This window comes from Nicotiana tomentosiformis, chromosome 12 (assembly GCF_000390325.3).
Source record: "Nicotiana tomentosiformis chromosome 12, ASM39032v3, whole genome shotgun sequence".
Classification (NCBI taxonomy): Eukaryota; Viridiplantae; Streptophyta; class Magnoliopsida; order Solanales; family Solanaceae; genus Nicotiana; species Nicotiana tomentosiformis.
The window spans coordinates 110,887,940-110,909,083 of record NC_090823.1 but is presented as its reverse complement, the minus strand read 5'-3'; the positions used below and the strand labels follow the sequence as shown (position 1 = coordinate 110,909,083).

Here is a 21,144-nt window from a genome sequence, read left to right as displayed (position 1 = left end):
AGGTGAAATTGGGTCGTGACAGTAGCATAAAAAATTATTTTTCTAAAAGTATTTTATACTCTCTAACCAAATACTAGAAAATATTTTTCACTCACCAACCAAACAAGTAAAAATAAGTGATAAAATCACTCATTTTCATGGAAAATATTTTCCTTCATACCAAACACACCCTATATTTTGGATAAGTCATCTTTCAATTGTATTTTACTACCTTACTTTAGTATTCTTTTTGAATGTCTTTTCCCATTTTCAGGACACTTTGATTTTGGGTTAACTGAAATTCATGGCTTATTAACTGTTTGATATATGTGTGTGTGTGTGTGAAGTTCTATCTACTATTTATGTTTTCAATGACTATGTGTACTACAAAAACTAAAAAGGAGGCATGCTAACTTTATTTATTAAAAAAGTGGCATAAATTTTAAGTTGAATTATTAATTGATGATTGAGGATTTCTATGAGACGTTTTTTTTCTTAATTGAGTTAGTTATACGTACAATGTCAATATTAATGATTATTGTCAGGAACTTATACTTTTATTTCATAACTCAAACACTCATTGAGATAGGATACATGCGTGATGCACATATCCTAAACATTTTTTTCATTATATTGAACGTAAAATTCTTATTGGATAAAAATTATAATTACAATTAAATATTTAAAACTTGGGATGAGCTAATATTAGGATTTGAGTCACCAAAAAAAAATTCTCTTTAACGTTAAGACAATCCTAATTAACCAAAAAAAGTCTTTGATTTAACTAATTTGTGAAAAATCCAAGTCATTCTTTTCGAAATTTATAATAAAATAGATTATAATATAGTAGTAAGAGACATAATATTAAAAATGCAAACATTAAAAATAATAAGAATGAAAAATTAGAAGACAAAATATATTCTAAGTTAGTTGCCATTAATTAATTTTCTTTCTAGCATTCACTCAAATAAATAAGAACTCCCTATAACTATGTACAAGGTTACTTATTTTAAAATATTAACTGGATGTAAACATTTTAAAACTTAGCATTTGATAACTTGATTTACATGTTTTTCATATACACATATTTTGCTGATTGACGCTAACCATACGTACACTAAAGCTAGTTAACTTAAAATTAAGAAACCAGCACAAATATTTACTCTAACAGTCAATTACATAGCAAAATTCTTTGAATATTGTAAATACTATGTACCAATAATATAAACTTTTAAGATTTTGAATATGATTTCAGGATTGCTAATGATGTTATTAGATTAGGGATTGTAAAATGTTGAAGTGTTAGCTTACGTTGTTGTATAGTGATTACAAAAAGTAATTGATTAAAATAAAGTGAACATTTTTTTCCCGAAAAATAAAGAGAATAAAGAAAGGAAGATTTTTAATATAAAGTAGAAAAATGACTATGTATGATTCTACCATTTTTCACAAAGAAATTGTTTGAGTGGTGATTCTTTTTTCTTTTAAAAATGATTTTTAAGGAGACAACAACGTTTGGCTAATCACTAATACCTCCCGCCAAACAATCTCTTAGTGTATGTGGTAAATATTTTTTTCAATGAAATTTCAGTTAGGTGCTAAATGAATGTGTTAGAGCTTTCGCCAAAAGTATATCTACAATCTAAATTACATCCTTTAAGTAAAGAATCCTTGTTATTTGTCAAAGTTACAAATTATAAGGTTGAGGTTTGGAAGAGCGAAAGGTGTATTCAATTGGCTTGAATAAAAATCTTTTTACTGTTCGAATTGGGAACGTCCTGATGATTTATTTAGTTTAAATGGCTTATGTGCTTCTCCTGTCCCAATTTTGTCAAATATAGAGCCAGTTTGAACATAAAAAAATTTCCCCTTTTTTTAAAAACAAAATTATTTTTTTCGAAATCAGCGTTTATTCATAAAATTTTTAATTTTCACTTGAACATGCATTTTAAAAATTTTCGAAAATTTTAAAAATTTCAAAAAGCTATTTTTCAAAGTTTTCACTCAAATCACTCACAAAACTTCAAAAACAACCCAAAATTATATTCATGTCCAAACATAACTCTAACTTTCAAATACCATTTTCACTTGAAAAAAATTTTCCCCCTATTTTGGAATTTTACAATTCTTATGTCCAAACGCCCACATAATATTGCCGGGTGTTTTAATAAGAGAGACCAAAAGTGCTAAATTTTAGTAAACATAAGGGACTAAAACTACTCATGTATATAGTTAAAAGATCATTCTAGACAATCCTCAAAATAATGGACTATTTTGGGAGGGTTTTTTTCAAGTTGCAGAGCCGTCAATTGAATTCTTGTGGAATGGCATCATCTTCTTCATTGACATCAACTGGTCCAGATATCCCATGGGTAGAGAAGTACCGGCCGAACAAGGTAGCAGACATCGTAGGCAATGAAGATGCCGTTGCTAGGCTCCAAGTCATTGCACGCGACGGCAACATGCCCAATCTTATCTTAGCTGTAAGAAATTTCTATTTACTAACAGCTTTGAGCATCTTGTAAATTGTAATCTATCAGAGTATGTGTTTACTTCGATAACTCTGTTCAACAGATGTGGAGATACATTATACATACTGTTTTAAATGTAATTTATCTAATTTTAAGGGGTGCAGCTTATGTTATCAATTTGATTTCTTAAGATGGGTCCGCCACTGAGTATGATGGACCAATTGTACAAGGGTTCTTTGTTTGTATGGTCGAAAAGAAAAGAAGAATTGCTAATAAAACTTTTATGAGAGATCATTCAAAAGCAGTATGCCAAATTCCAATTTAGTGATAAAAAAATATCCAGAAGCTTATTGAATTTTGATCCCGATTTTATGTTTACTGAACTCTAATAAAAAGAATTTCTTTACTGAAATCTGACCGATCATCTTTATAGTGAAGATGACGATCCTCCTACCGCTTTCTTAATATTTCTCTAAACGCATTTAGAAGTACACGCTTTAGATGTAAGAGTGCATGAGTATTTTTTTTTAATTGTGAATTTAACTTTTAAAGGAGTGCAATTAGTTAAACTTAACACAACGTTATTTGCCGAATAATATGAATTCTCCCTTGATAGGAAAACATGCTCCACAAACATATAGTGAGTTTCTTCTCCATTTCTTTTCAGTAAGATCATGTGATTGATAGCGAACAATCTTAGTTGAAGATAAAAAATTTTCGTGCTACAAAGATAGGGAATCAGCTAACCTTCATTCATTGAAAATGAGTAATTCTGGATATGGAACAATTTCCTTCTGCTAATAATGTGATGCCTATACTATTAGATCATAGAGCTCTATTTGACCGAAAATTCAAACCCTTTCAAATGTAATAGTTCTATTGCTTCGCCTCATTTGATGTTTCCAATTCTAACGAGTTCTAATAGCTACTGAAAAATAGATTAAGAATCCGAATATTGTTAACTGTATTGACATCCTCTCCAACTTATTTAGTACAAAAATAATATTGATTTTAATTTCTTTTGTCAATTTTAAAGTTCTTTCTCTATCTATGCCAAATAAAATTGTGCATTGTTAAGTTTGGAGAGAATAGTTCTTTGAACTATATTCAGAACTCTCTACTTCGCATGGGGTAAATAGATCATTCCCTTTCATTCCAAGTGATAGAGGGAGTAACATAATTTTGGCTAGACTCATGTGTTGGTTCCACTAATAATTTTTGTTCTGTTTTAAATTGGTAAATTATAAACTGCCCATTTAAGTTGTCTTCAACGACAAGACAGACACCTCAACTGACCATTTATCATTTTGACACTTCAAATGGTTATCAAGTGTACCTCGTGAACACCTGAGTTCGGTAGTTCATATGTGTGAGTTACGCTCGCCTCCAGTCTTCTTCTCGCCCCCTTTTCCTTCTTCCAAACTCCTCTTCTCCACCTACCATATGTAACAAAATTCACAATCTCTTAGTCCAAAAGACAACTTAAATACATAATTATTTGGCTTGCTTGTGGGTTATTCTGCTACTGCTTCTTTATCATTGTGCTTCATTTCTTACTAAATCGCCACCAATGGAACCAAGCAGAACAAGTGTAGCTTCGCTACTAGCTGCTAAAAGACAACTTAATTGGACCATGGAAGATTTCAGATTTTTAACCTCAGAAGGAAATTGGTTTGGAGAAGGTCAATTGCTGGAAATGGGACCGAAATTTTATGGGTGGTTAATTGATATTATTATGGTGTGGTAGCTATTATTGATTGTTTTTATTTTAAGATTGAATGAGAGGAGGTGGATTCACGTTGGAAGGTGAATAAGCTACTAATGTTGCCATGTTTAGGTCAGGAAAGTTTGGTGGTGGAGATGAATTATTTTGGGAAGAAAGTGAAATTAATGTAGGAAAAATTAAAAATATAGTGGGACTCTCAGAAAAGTTATGGTTGATCCACATAAAGTAAGGTTAAATGTTTTTTTTTAAAGAAAAAAAAAATTAATTTTGAGAGTTTCTCTTGATCATATGTGAATATAAAACACACACTTTGTTATGTCAGCGTGAGGTTTCACGAGGACGTACTTCAATTGAAAAGAATTGTCTAATTGATAATGGTATCACTTGGGGTTATTGTAGACGACTTAAACATGTTGTTTATGTATTACACCATTTGAATTTAATTTAGTTTTTATAGCATAACAAACTGTGCATAAATATTTATCTGATTAGCTCTTTAGAATCTGATTGTTCCTATATTATTATCATTTAACATATGATTGGACTGCAAGTTCATTGTAGAAACACAATGTTGTTGTTATTATCTATTGATATTGTTGAACTGACTTTTAAATAGCTAAATATTAAATCAGCATATGTTTTTTTTTTCATTCTTTCTTATTGCTTTTCACTTAACATTTTTTTTATAAGATTGTGATGTTTTAACTTTAATACCACTACAAGAGGGGATGATTCGTGTGGTGTCCAATTTTTCACGTGCACAGATTATAGAAGGGCCTGGTTCTTCTATGTGTTTCTGATACTACTGTTGCGGAATAATAAATGCAGAAATTAAAGAACACAAAGATTTTTACGTGGAAAATACCCAGATCAAAAGGTGAAAAAATCACGACCTACTTCCCAGTAGGATTTTTCCAAAACTCTTCACTAAATCACTGAGCCAAAAAACTGCATTTACAAAATACTTTTGTAAACCTAGGATTAACTCTAATCTCGTTGTGGCACACAACCTCTAACTGTTGCGACAACTTCAAGTTAACTCTAACTTGAATACTCTGAATACCTATTACAATTGCCTCTAGATAAAACTGAAAGGTACAATATGCAAACACCTACTACAATTGAACTAGAATAAAAGACAAACACTTGGAGCTGGTTCTTCTATCTGGTTCACGTAGCTTCAGGTTTGCACACTTGAATCACACACGAATTTCTTGCAAAATGCCTTGCTATTTTGCTCTCAATTCACGTTTAACTTCTGCTTTTATGCATCCCCGTTGAATGAGAACATCTTGCGATTTATAGAGTTAGTAGAGTAGAAAATAACTAGAGTCTAATGTTACTCTTCCTTGGTGGAAGAGTTCTAGTTGATCTCAACCACTAACTCCTCCCTTATCTTGGATAATGTTCTCTTTGATTAAGGATTCCTTCTCCTTATCAATTATGCAACCTTTTTCGATCAAGAGATATTAATTAGACCAAGTTAAGCTTATCTCTTTCATGTGCATCCCACGTGCTCGAATCTGTCCGTGTCTATGCACACAAGGGATGGACCTGGTTCATGCCTGAGCTTCCTTTGTCAATCTTCAAAACTAACCTTCACTTAGGCCAACAAATTCTCCCTTTTTGATGATGACAAACTCTGTGCTTTTCATAAGCTTAGGCCCTGTTTCAACTTAGCCCAACATCAACAAAATGTTAGAATATTTTTCTTTTTTATCACTTATCATCAAGGACCAGGTTCATTAGGTTATAAACATCACTATTCAAAGTGCAAAGCACAACCTTTTCCCTCCTTTTGGAATCATCGAAAAGTTGCATAAAAATGTACGATACCCAAATTTTAAAACTTACTCATGGCCACTGGAGCTACTTCAAATGCAATCATGGATTAATCACCATAGATCAAGCTAAGAATTTTAACCATCAAAGAAATATAAACAAACAGTTAGAGCAAAAACAGTGAATTTCATTGATGATTGATACGATTCTTCCACAAAGCATAAAAAGAAATAAAAATACTGAAAATATGAGCAAACAAAAAATATCCCAAACTGGGTCACTGAAGGATCTACACTAGGCTAGGAGCTTAAGGCTGGGAAGGACTAGGTGCTTGATTTTTGGCTTGGAGAAGTTTCAGCATATCTTGAAAAATGCCATCATTCTTCTCCTTTTCTCTTGCCAGCTCAGTTCTGAGAGCATCTCTCTCAGTCTCCACCTCAACCAACCTTTTCTTCAGCCTCTCAATCTCAGCATCCTTAGCCCCACTTTCTTGCACCAAGGCTCTCACCTTGCTATTCACTGGTACCTTCTTAGATGAACCAGGTTCTTTAGGAGTGGCATGGACTTCATAGTCACAAGCAGGCAGCGTATTTGCCCCAAAATGGTCCTTGCTTGTACCAACCTCCCTTTCTTATTTGGATTATAACTTTCAGTCACTCTCTTCAGTAGGTATGCAAGGGTTTCCTGTTCAGATGAAACAAGTTCATCTATATTTTTCTCAAGTTGAACCAGCCCTTCAACGGCTTCGCCAGACCCACTTTCCCCTGTTTTCTTTACACTCTCCTCTACTCCAGCAGATTTTTCTCCCTAAACAACCATTGCACCTGTGTCTTTGGTTAAACTGACAGGAGTGGGTGAAGAATTAACCACTATTTTACCCTTTTCCCTCACAGCACTCCTAACTCCATTGCTCTCTTTTTCTTATCCCTTTTCATTTTTACCACCAACTTCTCCAGACTCTGTAGTTTCAACACCTACCAGCACAAACCTATTATCCAAATTTGTAGCAACTTCAAAAAAATTTCAGGAGTAACTATAGGGCTAGAAGATACCTGTTCAATTTCAGAAGAAACAGTTTCTTCCCCCTCAGTAGCATATTTGAATGATTCATCAGATTTCTAGGTTCTTCTTCCCCCTCAGGAAGTGATTTCTTGTGGTAGTGATGAAGGGTTTTCAGGAATGTTATCCATTTCTATGCTTGAGTATGGAAGAAAAGAGAGTTGGATTATGTTTGGAAGATGAGGGAAGATGGAGAGTATTTTGAAGGCTTGAAAGATATGAAGTGAAGAAAGCAATAATGCTGATCAATTTAAAGGAGAGGCAATTAATGGGTAACAGTAGCTTTTCAGACTTTTAGAAGTCTAATCAAACTGAATTTTAATTTTGAAAAGACGATGGAGTTTATCCCTAGTATCTAGGTACTTCAATTCAGTTGGGACTCTTTTGAACGGAACTGGTTCACTTGTAATGGATAAGTCCAAAAGGAGTTTGGAATTAGGTAGGACTCTGCTCATGATCCAAATATTATTATTTCAAATTATGCAGAGTGTAGAAAACATACCGAGTAATCTTGATGAACCAGGCTCTTCACTGAGAATTCTCTTGTGTAAGTCTAAATTTGCCAAAATAGAGAAAATATCATTAGAGATTAATTAGTTATTTTAATACATGGCACAAGAGTATACTATTGAAAGTATGAGACTGAGCAAAAACTAATCTAATTATATACACAATTTCCAGATTTTCTAACCAATTTTTTATTTATTTTTATTTCTCGTTGTGAATTCTGAACTGGTCCTTTTAGGTGATATTAATCATCCCTAATTCTAACCTGTTCCTTTCAAAGTGATCTCTACTAAGGGCTTTTGTGAAGATGTCAGCTATTTGCTTGTCAGTAGCACAAAATTTCACAGTGATCAACCCCCTTTCATAGTTATCTCTTAAAAAGTGATGCCTAACATCTATGTTCTTAGTTCTCTTGTGACGAACCGGGTTCTTGGTCATACTAATTGCACTAGTGTTATCACAAAAAATGGGCATACAACCAACATCAATTTCAAAGTCCATTAATTATTGTTTGATCCACAACAATTGAGCACAACATGAAGCAACATCAACATACTCAGCTTCAGCAGTAGATAAGGCCACTGAATTTTGCTTTTTGGTGGCCCAAGACACAAGATATGAGCCAAGAAAGTGTGCCATACCTGAGGTGCTTTTTAGGTTCATCTATATCCAACTTTGTAGCTGTTGCAATAAGAGTGTCAATTTCGTTGGAATCTTCCATTTTAAACCATTTAAACAACTCTTTTACATACTTCTGCTGATGGATCATAGTTCCATTTGAATTTTATTTAATTTGTAAGCCTAAAAAGAAATTAAGGTCACACATCATGCTCATTTCAAATTCACTCCCCATTAGTTTAGCGAATTCTTTACTTAGCATATCAGTAGTTGAAAAAAAAGATTATATCATCGACATATATCTGAACTACCAAGAGATCTTTACCTTTTTCTTTCAAGAATAAAGTATTGTCAACTTTATCTCTCTTGTAGTCATACTCAAGCAAAAACTTTAATAATTTTTCATACCAAGCTCTTGGAGCCTTCTTGAGCCCATAAAGTGCTTTGTCAAGTTTGTACACATGATCAGGTCTCTCCTTACTTTCAAACCCCGGAGGTTGCTTGACAAACACTTCTTACTTTAGATAGCCATTGAGGAAGGCACTCTTGACATCCATCTAGTGAAAGGTGAATTCCATGTAAGCAGCAAAGGCTATGAGGAGTCTTATTGCTTACAACCTTGCAACTGGAGCAAAGGTTTCATCATAGTCTATGCCCTCCTCCTAGCTATATCCTTGAACCACCAATCTTGCCTTGTTCCTTGTAACAGTTCCATCTTCATCAAGTTTGTTTCTGAAGACCCATTTTATGCCAATTACTGATCTGTCCTTGGGTCTTGATACCAGATACCAAACTTGACTCTTTTCAAATTGGTTGAGTTCATCTTGCATTGTATTTACCCAGTCTGCATCCTGCAAAGCCTCAACAATATTTTTTAGGTTCAATAAGAGATAAGAAAGTATAAAAAATACAAAGATTCTTTAATGAAGATCTGATTTTGATTCCAGAGGTTGGATCAGTAATTATGTTCTCAATGGGATGGGAACTTTGATACTTGTAAGATTTTACAACCAACTGGTTTCCCTTTGATGTTCCTTCAGTGTTTTGTTATTGTGGAACAGGTTCATGGACAGGTTCCCTTGAGGTTTGAGAATCATTTCCTCTTTGTTCTATTCCCCATGTCATGTTGCCCTGGGTGGAAGAACCTGTTCCATCACCTGTTCCTTCCTCTAGTGCAGCTTCAGTCTGGTCTGTCGTTTCATTTGAGTTTCTTACCAGCCCAATTGCTTCATCATCATGTTCCTGCCTCTCAGAAAGAATGTTACTTTCATCAAAAACTACATGTATCTACACACATAGTTCTTTTGTTATAAATCTTGTAAGCTTTACTATGTGAAGAATATCCCAAGAATACTCCCTCATCACTTCTGGGATCAAACTTACCTCGGGAGTCTTTACCATTATTGTGCACAAAGCACTTGCATCGAAATGCCCTAAGATGGGATATGTTTGGTTTTCTCCCTTTAAGTAACTCATAGGGAGTCTTTTTTTATAAGAGGTCTAGTCATGCACCTATTTATGATGTAGCATGCAGTATTTACAGCTTCTGCCCAGAAGCTTTGGGGCAGTTTACTAGAAAGAAGCATAGTCCTAGCCATATCTTCAAGTGTCTTATTCTTTCTTTCAACTACTCCATTATGTTGTGGAGTCCTAGGAGAAAAAAAATTATGATCTATTCCATGCTCATCATAAAATTCAGCAAATTTAGCATTTTTAAATTCAGTGCCATGATCAGACCTAATTGATGCAAGTTGATTACCTAGTTGTTTCTGAGTTTTTCTAACAAAAGAAGTGAATATGTCAAATGCTTCATCTTTAGATGTTAAAAATAATGTCCAAGTAAACCTAGAGTAATCATCAACAAACACCATCACATATCTTTTACCACCTCTGCTTAATGTTCTTATTGGACCACAGAGATCCATATGGACCAGTTCCATCGTCCTGGTGGTGCTTACCACTTTCTTGCATTTAAAAGATGATCTTACCTGATTCTTCCTTGCACAAGCCTCGCAAACTTTGTCTTCCTTGAACTTGATGTTAGGAAACCCTATCACCAGGTCCTTGGAAACTAATTTATTGAGTTGACTCAAACTTGCATGTCCAAGTCTCTTGTGCCAAAGGAGTGGATCATTTTCCAACACACTTAAGCAAGTGAGTTCATTTTCTGAAAGTATGGATAGATCTACAATTATATATTGTTCACTCTTTTTCCCTGCAAAACAATCTTGTCAATGGTAAGATTAATCACAAAATATTTGGTTGAGGTGAATGCTACCAAGTTACCTCTATCACACAGTTATGATACACTGATTAGACTGTATTTTAAGTCATCTATAAAGTAGACATTCTCAATAGAGTGAGAATTAGTCTTACCTACCTTTCCAACCCCAATGATCTCACATTTCTTCCCATTTCCAAAGGAGACATTACCTTCTTTGAGATCCTCAAGTGAAAGGAACTGGTTTTTGTTTCATATCATGTGCTTTGAGCAGCCACTATCCATGTGCCATATTTGGCTGGTCCTCTTCACTTGGACCTTCAAAAGGAAATTAGGGGTTAGTCTTAGGAACCCAAACTAGTTTGGGTCCCTTTCTATAGGCAAAAGGATGAATCAAATTCCTTTTAGCCCAACTTGGCAGCCTATTTTTCCCTAGAACAAATTTTTTGTTCTTTTGATCTGCCTTTTCTTTTGCAGTGCAATCACTCTTGTAGTGACCAGTATTTCCACAGTGTGTACACATTTTATTCTCAGGGAGTGTTAGGTACTTATTTTTGGGATCCCATTCAGGTGCAAAGTTCCCAAAACTAAGTCCTTTTTTGTTGCTACTATGGTGTTCTTGTAGCCATGAAAGTGCATTGGAGGACCTGTTCCATTTACATGTTCTATCAAGCTCATGTTTAACCTTTGTTAAGTCCTCTTTCAAAACTCTTACATTTTCTTCCTCTTGGTATAGCTCATCTTTAACCTTCTTTAAGTCATCCTCTAGGTTGAGTTGTATATCACTTGCTATCTCTTTTCATGTCCCTAACTTTAACCTTATATTTTCATATCTAAGTTCTAAGACAGCTGTATCAAGTGCATGAACCTTGTTCTTCAAAACAATATTTTCCTTTTCAGTTTTACAAACAATTATTTCCAGGTTTATGCATTCTGCTTTTAAAAAGTTACACTCTTTTGATAACTGTTCTTTTTCAGAACTTATATTCTTATATTCATCAATTAAAGTTAGCAACAATTCTAATAGTTTATCTTTATAAAGGAGTTTAATTTTATCCTTAAGGTCTAGAAAACTTATCTCAGATTCTTCATCAGGTTCATCTTCAGATTCTCGAATTGCTATGAGAGTTCGTTCAGCATTATCATCAGTGTCCTCATCTGAACTATCTTTCCAAGTAGCAACCATTGCTTTGGATGACCTTTTGTTGTAGTTCTTCTTGTCATGAACCTATTCCTTCTTTCTGTTCTTTCTTTCAGATTTCTCCTTTCTCCACTCGACTTCCCACATAGGACAATTCTTGATCATGTGGTTCTTTTTACCACATTTGAAGCACCCATCAGTCATCTGCAAGTGATCTCTTTTCCTCTCCTTTCATAAAGAATAGTAGTGATCATTGAATAGTGGTGGCCTAGTGGTGGATTGTTCTTTACAGTTTTCAGATAGTGCACTCATCTTGATCATTTCCTAAGGTGTTAGCCTCTTCAAGGATAATCCGCTCTGATACCAATTGATGTTTTAACTTCAATACCACACAAGGGGGGGAGGGGTGATTTGTGTGGTGTCTAATTTTTCGCGTGCACAGATTATAGAAGGACATGGTTCTTCTATGTGTTCCTTATACTACTGTTGCGGAATAATAAATACAGAAATTAAAGAACACAAGGTTTTTTACGTGGAAAATACCCGGCTCAAAAGGTAAAAAAATCACGACCTACTTCCTAGTTGGATTTTCCCAAAACTCTTCACTAAATCACTGGGCCAAAAAACTGCATTTACAAAATACTTTTGTAAACCTAGGATTAACTATAATCTCGTTGTGGCACACAACCTCTAACTGTTGTGACAACTTCAAGTTAACTCTAACTTGAATATTCTAAGTACTTATTACAATTGCCTCTAGATAAAGTTGAAAGGTACAATATGAAAACACCTACTACAATTGAACTAGAATAAAAGACAGACACTTAGAGCTGGTTCTTCTATCTGGTTCATGTAGCTTCAGGTTTGCACACTTGAATCACACACGAATTTCTTGCAAAATGCCTTGCTATTTTGCTCTCAATTCACATTTAACTTTTGCTTTTGTGCATCCCCGTTAAATGAGAACATCCTGCGATTTATAAAGTTAGTAGAGTAGAAAATAACAAGAGTTCTAATGCTACTCTTCCTTGGTGGAAGAGTTCTAGTTGATCTCAACCTCTAACTCCTCCCTTATCTTGGATAGTGTTCTCTTTGATTAAGGAGTCATTCTCTTTATCAATTATGCAACCCTTTTCGATCAGGAGATATTAAGTAGACCAAGTTAAGCTTATCTCATTCACGTGCATCCCACATACTCGAATCTGTCTGTGTCTATGCACACAAGGGATGGACTTAGTTCATGCCTGAGCTTCCTTTGTCAATCTTCAAAACTAACATTCACTTAGGCCAACCGATTGCTACATTGCTTCTTTGTTAGACTTCTTCCCTCATGTAAAAATTACAAATTAAATGATTGATAAAACTTCCAACTCCGCTTGTGAGTTGCTTTTAATACAGTTAATTACTTTTGCAGGAGACTTGTGGAGCTTTTAGATTTTCCGAAGTTATGATATTCTCACACTACTCGACCTTTTCAAGAAAGTAAATACACTTAATAAGATGAAGCACCAAGAAGCATAAAATGTGGACAAAGATGTATGATGGGGTTGATTTACCTATTTGTCTGGTCTTATATATGGTTACTCAGTTATGCTGTTAGAGTAGCTACTTATCTATTGTTATTACTCATTCATGATGGACGGTCATTTTGTAATTTCAAAGGAGCAAAATTCCATTTTTCCGAACAAATTCTGAATATGTATACTCTGAGTAATAGTCACCCTTCGATGTTATCACTTTTACCAAGAATGGAACTTTGTTTCTGTGTTTGTGAAATTGTAGTTATTTAAAGTATGTAGGGATTAAATGTAATTCCAAATGTTGGGCCCGTGCAAACCTCATCTAGTAATAATAATAATAATAATAATAATAATAATAATAATAATAAGATTAATCAGTTCTCATTATCATAAAATAATTAATTCACTAAGAAATTGCATCCTCTAAAGTTAAATTAGAAAAGGACAAATCGTTTACATTAGTTTGGTATTACAACAAGGACGAAAAGATCTCTCTAGGACATTAGATATACTAAACTTGAACCATGTGTTAGCACAATTAATTGATAAAAACTTGAATCTGCTTAATATCTATGCGAAAGACCACCACTGAATGCAGATCTGTCCAATCTAACAGAAGCTGGATAAGCTTTATTGGTGAAGTTGAGATGAAAGGCAGAAACCTTTCTTGACTCGCTGTATCCATTAACTGAGTACCTCTTCATTGTTCTTGATCTCTCATACTGAGGCCTCTGTTTTGGTTCACTCATTGACCGCAGCTTAGCCTTTGCTGATTCGATGTAAGACATGTAGTTGGGATGACCCTGGTAACCATTCAAGCAATTTGTTGAAGCATTACTCTTAGTTGTAGTAAATAGTCTTCTCCACATTTAGATGAAGCTGAGGAAAATTTTGGGTTATTATCAGCTGTGCAGAAAGAGGCTTCCTCATCAGCATCTTGATTCAATTTCAGGGGGCTCAGAGATTGACTGCCACATGAAGATTGAGTAGTAACTGTTTGACGGGCTGTTGTCGGTAAGTTGTAACCGTATTGCTCTGATTTCAAGCTAATATGAGAGGATTGGAAGAAATTCCTGGGGTTGGCATATGGTTTCTCAATATCTATTTTGACGATCTTGTCACTTTTATCGACATCTATTAATATAGTTTTTGCAGAAGATCCACTGTGTTTCCTAGATCTAGCATCTATCCTGCTGCAGTCTGTATGAATCATATATAGTTCTTCTGGATCAGTTGCCTTGAAATTCGATTTTGGTGCTTGCTTCTGCAGCATTAGGTACGAGTTAATATAAATATTTACTGCATTTTTTAAGCATAAAATATCCAGCCAATACCTTGAGCATGAACGTCTCGACAAGCTTCATGTTCCTGTGACGAACAGCATGCTCAAGTTTTTCTGGAGTTGCAGGATCCTGCACATTGAAATATATATTTGATCACTAGCCCTAGGTAAAGTTGTTGGACCTCTATAATGTGAAGAGGAAACTCAGATACAAACGCACCTAGCCAGGATAAGATCTTCACAGTATATTTTACTTCCATTATTACCAATTTCTATTACTCCCTCTATTTCATTTTATATGGCGGTGGCGATGTACTAGGCAGGGAGTTTGAGAAATAAAGAAAGAATTTTGGTGCATACTGAAAGTGAGAGGAATCCTCTTCAAAATTGACTAAAATGGAGGAAAAGTGAGATTTGCTTACAAGACTTACGAGTGCTTGCGTATGCCTTAGCGTATCCTCAGTTTGCTTCCTCACAATATGACCTCTTACCACTGCCTGAAGCTTCACCAGTCCCTTTAGTGCTCGTAAAGCTCTCTTTGCCTTCAAATTACCCACATGAAAAAAATTAGCAGTCATGGTATATTTCTTGCTATAATGAATAAGGTTATTTGTCACAGATAACAATGAAGTCACAAAACTATAATTCATAAAATATAATTTACTTTAATATGAAAAAATAATTTTAAAACTACATATAATGAATTAAGTTTAGTGATTATAAGTTGTTTTCATTGTATAGTTGACCTCAACTTGATTTGAACTTAGGTATAGTAGTTGTTGTCAGTGACTACTTGAGGGACTGAGGCATAATAGTAATTGTTGTCTTTGGTGATGATACGTGAAATATTTCTGAAGTATATTACTCTTTCCGTTTCAAATTAGATGGGTTATTTTCTTTTTTAGTTTATTTCAAAATAAATGATATACTTCTAAATTTAAAAATAATTTAATTTTAAACTATTCATTTTACCTATTTTATCCTGAGAAGTTTTTATAACCACACAAATGTCATGGCTCCACAAAACTTTTAATCCTTAAACTTTTAATACCACAAATTTCAAAAGTTTCTTTTTTTTTCTTTAATACCGTGCTGAGTCAATCTATTATATCTAAATTGAAACGGCGGGAATATACAACACTATATTAACCAGATAAGCTCGGAAGTGCGACTGTATTAATATAGCGGCCCACTCTTCACGATTCCTAGAAGCTGCACCGGTTCTGCTCACGCATGTAACAGAGGAGGTAGTGTTCATGAACCTCCCGCTACTTGTCAGCTTTGCAACTACTGCTGCCGCCTGAGCAGCAGCAATAGCAGCCTCTGCAGCGACAGCGGTAGCCTCTGCTATCGCAATTGCATGCTTGGTTGGGTCAAGACCAACATCGTTTCCACCGCGAAAAGGCGTTGACAGAGTACCGTGGTATGATATATGAGCAGCATTGAGAGGTTGGTGGTCATAATGGTGTTGGTAGTAGTCTTTTTCTGATCTGTAGGATTTGATGAAGCTCCATGTTATGATCCATTGCAAGGTATGGGACTTGAGTCCCACATCGGTATTGCAATGTGCTTATGTGAGTTTTATATAGCCTTGAACTCTCCCACATCGGTTATGGATTTGTGTTTCGGGATAACGGGGAAGAAGATGCAGAGTGATCAGGACGTTTCTTGAGCCCAAGGAGTCCTCTGACACAATTTAAAGCTTTGCCCATATATTTAGCCTAGCTACGCACTGTTATTGAGCCAACGAATCAGGTTGTTGGATTAGAAAGAGCATTATCTCCCAGTGAATTGTATAGAGGAAAAAGTGCGGATGAGATGAGGGCAGTGACTTAAAAGAGAAGGAAGATAGTCAGTGTGAAAGCAGTGAAGATGATAGGAAGACAAAGTAGAAGTGAGCATGATGGAAGATTCTTTAATTGCAAAGAATGTAGTGGGATTGATGAGATCTTATATAAGTAATCAGAGTTTTCGTGTTCGAATTCTGAAAAGTGAAAAATTTCGAATAAGAAGCGTTTTTCATTAATAGGTTCGACATGGAACGAATTTGGACTAATTCAGTCAGTTTGAATCCTAAAGAGTGAAATATCCCGGAAAAGAAGCGTTTTCCCTTGTTGGGAATACTGTACAAATTTGAATTAATTCAGTTAGTGAATTTCAGATATCAGAGAGTATGATGGAAGATTCCTGAACTGATGAAGTCAAAATGTGATGTGTTAGGATGCCAACACACGGGGCGGATCCAGCTTAGTAGCTGTGGGTCCCGTAAACCTAGTAACTCGGTATATGTATTAAAAAAGTAGGAATTGAATCTCTAGTTTATCAACGGAGTATTTATTTATTGCCAACAGCTAATGTATCTTTACGCCAATGCCGGAAAATGGACGAAGAAACAAAATATAATTTTTTTGCCACTATGATATATTAAATTTTCCCCGTCTTAATAAGCCAAAAGATAATGTTATTTTTTATTCTTCTGCCGTTTGAAGAAAACAAGATATTCACTGACAGATAAATAGTAAATAAATTTTATGTATATTTACTATTTGCTATCTAGATAAATCTGTCATCTTTATTTTTTTTGGTAAACAAGAAAATTATGGAACAGATATTTTGTTAGATCTTAGATTTCTGTTACAAATTAAAATGTGTTTAGTGTTATGACTAAAAGTGTACCATTTTGTTAAAGTAAATAGACTATTAGTGCTCAATGTGGAAGAATATGTATGATTTTGAGTCTAAAATCAAATATAATATATATTTTGGGGCTTTTTTCAGTGTTATGACTAAATGTGCATCACTTTGTTAAAGTAAATGGACTATTAGTGCTGTATGTGAAAGAATATTTATGACTTTGAGTCTAAAATTAAAGATAACGTCTGGTTTTGGGCTTTTCCTCTAACTTATCTCATCTAAGACTTTAGCAAACGTATGCAAATTTATTCTAGAGGATATTGCTGAGTTGTCAATTATACAAATTGAAATTGAGATTATGTTATCGTGAAAAGCATGTTTTCTGAATTATCTTACACACAAATTTCTCATCCTTTATGTATTTTAGTTTGGCAACTCCTGTCGATTGAGATGAGATTACATTATCATGAAAAAGCATGTTTTATGAATTAATTTACATACAAATTTCTAAACCTTCTTTAGATTCTAGTTTGGCAACTCATGTCGATGATTTGGATATAAGGGTAGGCATAATACCGGTCGAACCGTGAATTTCGGTATTTCGGTTTCGATTTAATCGATTATTCGGTCGGTGAGCGATTTTTAAATTATTAAATTTCGATTTTTCGGTGCGATTTATAATTTTGATGTTTCGGATTTCGGTTAAACCGAAAAACCCGAAATTTTGGATATGAGTCCAAAACTTATTACCCATATAAACTCTGAAGCCCAATACCCCTCTGAATTCTAAAGCCCACCAAAACCGTAACAATTGGTGTAAGCTCATCTGCTTTAAGCCTTTAACCTCAGTAAGCAGAATTAATTAAAGCAACCTGTGCTTGTTGTGGACCGGACGCCTGTCCGGTGAATTAATCGAGGTTGCTTAATCTGATACACACTCCGTATTATAAAAAATTTGAACCGTTAATAACCGAAAAACTAAACCGAATCTTGAAAAAATCGCACTGAACCGTAAATACTTTGGTTTGATTTGGTTATTAATATTACAAAACCGAAAACCGATAAACCGAACCGTATTTTCATAATAACCGACCGACGTCCACCCCTATTTGGATATGTATTTGAATATAATATTGGATAACAATTAAATTTGTACGCGGTTTTAAAGATATGTGGATTGATTCAACACAAATAATCAAGAATGTTAGATAAACGATTTAAAATGAAATGAATAACCAAACCAATCGTGATGTTACGGCCGAGCTCGGATTTAAGCTGAACAATAGCTTTGTCCTCGATCGGACCCTTAACTCGGAGCCAATTGTGTATGAAGAACAACAATAAGTAAGAACTTTGCAATAACTAGAAAGCAGAAAAATGAATTTGTATTGCCTTGGTTTTCGTGTTACAATGTGTTATTGTGATGACCCAAAAGGTCATCTTATATTTCAGAACTCGAATCTTTATTCTTAAGCCTTAAAAATCTTATTTTTACCCCCCTGAATTTGCGTGCGCAGTCTGGGCAGGTTTCCTGAAAGTTTTTATGTTGAAAATTGATGAAAATAAGAATTTATGCCTTAAAAGTTAATTTTAGTTGATTTCGGTCAACCTTTTTGGTAAACGGCCCCGGATCCGTATTTTGACGGTCCCAGTGGGTTCGTATTGATTTATGGGATCTAGGCGTATGCCCGGAATCGAATTCAGATATCTCTAGCTCAAGTTATGACTTTTTGATGAAAATTAAAAGTCTGAAAATTATTTATTTTAAAGAAATGATTGATGTTTGGCATTGTTAGTACCGGGTCCGTATTTTAGTTTCGGAGCCCGGTACAGGTTCATTATGATATTTAAGACTTGTTTGTGAAATTTGGTGAGAAACAGAGTTGATTTGACGTGATTCGAACGTCTAGTTGAGAAAATAAAAATTTTAAAGTGTTCTTGAGAATTTTATTTGATTTGGTGCTAAATTCGGAGTTCTAGATGTTATTTTGGCAATTTGATCGCGCGAGCAAGTCTGTATGACATTTTTAGACTTGTGTGCATATTTGGTTTGGAGCCCCGAGGGCTCGGGTGAGTTTCGAATAGGCCACATGATGTTTTGGACTTGGGAAATATCTGGTTTTCTGCAGATTTTGGTGTTTGGCATATCCTTCTTCGGGTTCGCGAAGGTCCTCTCGCGAACGCGAAGAGTAAACTAGTGAGGCTAAGACTTCTTCTTCGTGAACGCGAAGTGATGGGGGATTTACCCTTCGCGAACGCGACTGGCTCATTGCGAACGCAAGCACTTGGGGACCTGGGGGAGGATTGGTCGTTCCTTCATCGCGAACGCGAGCAATGTCTCACGAACACGAAGGCCAGGGGGGAGTAACCACCGCGAACACGAGCAGGGTTTCGCGAACGTGAAGACTTGGTAGCCAGTACCCTTCGCGAACACGACAGTGGCCTCGCGAACGCGATGCACACTGTCGCCCCGTGCATAAGACAGAATCAAACACGGGTTTAAGCCATTTCTTCAACATTTTTCAAGAACCAAATGGGCATAGGCGATTTTCAAGAGTCATTTTCTTCCCCAAAGTGTTGATAAGTGATTCTAAATTAATTTCTTTTAATTACCCATTACATTTCTTGAATTATCAAACTAAAATCTAGAGTTTTCATGGTAGAATTAGGGGTTAGGGTAGAAACTAGAAATTTCAGAAATTTGGGGATTTAGACCTCAATTTGAGGTCGGATTCTAAAACCAATTACATATTCGGGCTCGGGGGTGAATGGGTAAATGAATTTTGGTTTGAACCTCGAGTTTTGACTAAGCGAGCCCGGGGTCGATTTTTTGACTTTTTGGAGAAAAATTTGAGAAATTTAATTTATGCAATATAATTGATTCCTTTAGCAATATTTGATATTATTGAGTCATTTTTAATAGATACGAGTGGTTTGAAGGTGAATTCCAAAGAAAAAGCTGTGATTGAGAATTAAGTGACCTTCGGAGCAAGGTAAGTATTGTGTCTAACCCTGACTTGAGGGAATTAGGAATCTTAGATTACTTGCTAAGTGAAATTCATGTGAGCGGCGTATATGTGAGGTGACGAGTACTTATGCACCGCCAATTTACCTATTTTCCATATTTCTTTATTTTTCTTATATTGTCTCATTCCTATGCCTAATTGCTACGTGTTATACTAGTGTTGTTCAATTTATTGTTCTTATCATGTTTACGGATTTTCTGGTGATAATTGAGTTTTTATTTCAAAGTTGAGATTGATATTATGGAACCAAATATTGAAGTAAGGTTTGTACTTGTTATTCTATCTCCCTGTTGTTATTTATGCATTGCATTATGGTAAGGGAGAGTGTTAATGCACGAAGGGTGATGCCGTGCCATATTGTGAGTGTTAATGCACAAAGGGTGACGCCGTGCCATATTGTGAGTGTTTATGCACGAAGGGTGATGCCGTGCCATATTGAGAGTGTTAATGCACGAAGGATGATGCCGTGCCATATTGTGAGTGTTAATGCACGAAGGGTGATGCCGTGCCATGATATGAGAGTTAATGCACGAAGGGTGATGTCGTGTCGTTTCTATTAATTTTATGGTGAGATTGAGAGTAAAAGCAAGGAGGGTGATACCGTGCATTTTTCCTTACTGTATTCACTATTCCTGTTGATTCATGGTATATTGGCTGCTCCGGTGATCATTCTGTTGTAGTCCTTTATCTTGTATTCCCCTCAGTATGTTCCCCTCCCAACATTTCTTGTTTAGTTCTTCATTTATGTTATTTGTATATACACTGTTAAATTGTACAAGTTGATTTGTAGGTGTCTTGCCTTAGCCTCGTCACTACTTTGTCGAGGTTAGGCTCGACACTTACCAGAACATGGGGTCAGTTATACTGATACTGCACTTTGCACTTTCTGTGCAGATTTTGATATCGGCTCGGGTTGATCGAGATTTTGCTATTGGTCCGCTATCCGGAGACTCAAGGTAGAGCTGTCGGCATTCACAAACGTTGAAGTTCCTGTCTATATTTTGTGTTTTACTGTTTCTTTCATTCAGACAATTGTATTTCTTTCAGACTATTACTTGTAGTAAATTTTAGAATGCTCGTGAATTGTGACTCCAGATCCGAGTAGTAGTAATTAATACAGTTTTATGATATTCCACACTTATTATATTTTATCTTAGTTAATTATTGTTAATTATTGA

The 21,144-nt window shown here is 35.1% G+C and overlaps 1 long non-coding RNA gene and 1 pseudogene across 1 annotated transcript; one reads left to right on the top strand and one right to left on the bottom strand.

Annotated features, from left to right (window-relative positions):
- The first annotated feature begins 2,298 nt into the window (after positions 1-2,298).
- LOC138903501 (uncharacterized) lies at positions 2,299-13,235 on the top strand. Its single transcript, XR_011412677.1, has 2 exons — positions 2,299-2,462; positions 12,919-13,235. It is a non-coding gene; the product is annotated as an uncharacterized lncRNA (long non-coding RNA).
- Positions 13,236-13,587: 352 nt separating this feature from the next.
- On the bottom strand, positions 13,588-16,018 carry LOC104099522 (protein IQ-DOMAIN 22-like; annotated as a pseudogene).
- Positions 16,019-21,144: the final 5,126 nt, after the last annotated feature.